Source organism: Nannospalax galili, unplaced genomic scaffold (assembly GCF_000622305.1).
Source record: "Nannospalax galili isolate Female #2095 unplaced genomic scaffold, S.galili_v1.0 scaffold1359, whole genome shotgun sequence".
Classification (NCBI taxonomy): Eukaryota; Metazoa; Chordata; class Mammalia; order Rodentia; family Spalacidae; genus Nannospalax; species Nannospalax galili.
The window spans coordinates 375,795-377,760 of NW_008342089.1; the positions used below are offsets into that span (position 1 = coordinate 375,795).

The following is a 1,966-nucleotide window of genomic DNA, read 5'->3' on the forward strand; positions in this document are numbered from 1 at the left end:
CACCTATCAAAAAAGTTTCTTTTTCAAGAAATAGAGATAATTACAGAGTTCTACACTGATCATACACAGAGATTGTCTGTGAATTTGTGAATTGCCCAAGTCTATATGGTGCATCTAGGATGCAACCTTTACACCTAAGGCTCACGGAACATAGAACAAGGGATGAAGAGAACACTAATACATCTTTAAATCCTCATCAATGAAGCTCCCTCATACAACAGAGGGCCAGGAACACAAAAGGTCACAAATGGCCAAAACACAGAGAATAAGAGTCTGCAGAGTGTGAGTCCTTGGACAGGACTCCTATATTAAAATCCACCCATCCAGGGCTCAGGGACCACTGGAGAAGAGGGGGCAGAGAGATTGTAAGAGCCAGGGAGGTGCATGATCATACGGAAATAAGAGTCCTACAGGTTCCTGTCACCCTGCTGATATGAACCTACAGCAATGGTGTTAGTATGCACAAGACCCATGCAAACTCAATCAGACAAAAACCCAGCACAGAACTGTGCAAATGGACAGTGGGCCCCAATCTTGGTCGAAGAATTATTAGCAGCTGACTAATGCTGGGTGAGGAAGGGCTGATTTTTTATATATATATAATATTTTATTTATTATTTTTATTTTATATGTATGAGTGTATTGCTTGCATGTGCATAAGTGCACCCATGTTGTGCAATGCCTGCGGAGGTCAGAAGAGAACATCAGATCCCCTGGAACTAGAGTTATGGACAGTTGTTAGCCGCCATGTGGGCCCTTCATAAGAGCAACCAATGCTCTTAACTGCTGAGCTATCTCTCCAGCCCCAGGGATGATCTTCTTAAAGGGAGGGACTCTAGGTAGGACCTCAGTGGATGAACTTGCACAGAGGAACATCTGGGGACACTCACTTGACACTGATAGGCCTTAACATAAATGACAGAATGTATGAATTCCAGCGTGGGGGTGGCTATGGGAGGATGCCAGTGCGGAAGGGGGTATAAAGATGATTAAGATGTTCTGTATGAAATACACAAAAATTTAGTGAAAAATTTGTTTAAAAACTTTAAAAAATAACGTTTTTAAAATCAGAAAAACAATTTCCTATTTGTTACTTGCTACCAGCTCTTGCCACTAGGGGGCGGCCATAGGACAGAAATGTATCCATTGTGCTGGTTGACAGCACAATTTCAGACTGGGATAGAGAGAAGCAACTGCATTGTGACCTCAGAACTGAAGTCAGTGAAATTCATGGACAAAAGACACTTCACAAGCCCAGCCCAGCCCGGTGTACAGTGACCTCTCCATCTAGGAGGTGTGGTCTGCTGTGAGGCCGGATGGAGGAGGGGTGTCCTGTGCTTTCCAAGAACCCCTGAGACTCAGAATAGAGTGGCCCCAACAGAAGCAATTTGGATTCAGGTCTCTTGGCTGAGCCTGAGGCCTTCCTGTTCCTCCTGTTCCATGTGGCATCTGATTAGAAACAGATGGAGACCAGGGCTGGGAGCTGGAAAGCCCACCCATGTTGCTCCTTCCCGGGCCTCCCTCCCTCCCATCCTCCCCTTCCCTTGCCAGCTCCTTTCAACACTGGACGAGAGCTCACGCCCATCTCTGCTGGGAAGCCTTTTGCTTTGCTTTGGGAAAATCTAAAGAGAACATTCTACTTATCCCTGGAGATACTTGTTAAAAGAGCTGGGTACATTCATGGGTCCAGGTTCTGACTTAAATCGAATCCTGCGTTGATATCGGCTGCCCAAGAGGAGGGACAGGCCAGGAGACCTCGTGGGCACTGTCTTGCTTGTCTTACAAGAATCTGAGCCTGGAGAACGATTGAGGACCCACACTCAGGTCAGTGGGGGAGGTCTAGTCCATGTCTGGCTGGACAGGGGTGCTAGGGCTTCTCCCAGCCACACTCAGCAACGCCATTCAGTCATTTGGAGCAGGACATTCATCTTTACTCACAAACGGCTGAATGAGTGTAACAAACCTT

General features: G+C 46.5%; 1 long non-coding RNA gene across 1 annotated transcript in view; it reads right to left on the bottom strand.

The window, feature by feature from the left end:
* Positions 1 to 1,099: 1,099 nt before the first annotated feature.
* The window catches only part of LOC115071224, a 2,640-nt gene continuing 1,773 nt past the window's right edge, over positions 1,100 to 1,966 (bottom strand). The window contains exon 3 of the long non-coding RNA XR_003850326.1: positions 1,100 to 1,795. This is a non-coding gene — a long non-coding RNA (uncharacterized LOC115071224). The remainder of the gene's footprint in view (positions 1,796 to 1,966) is intronic.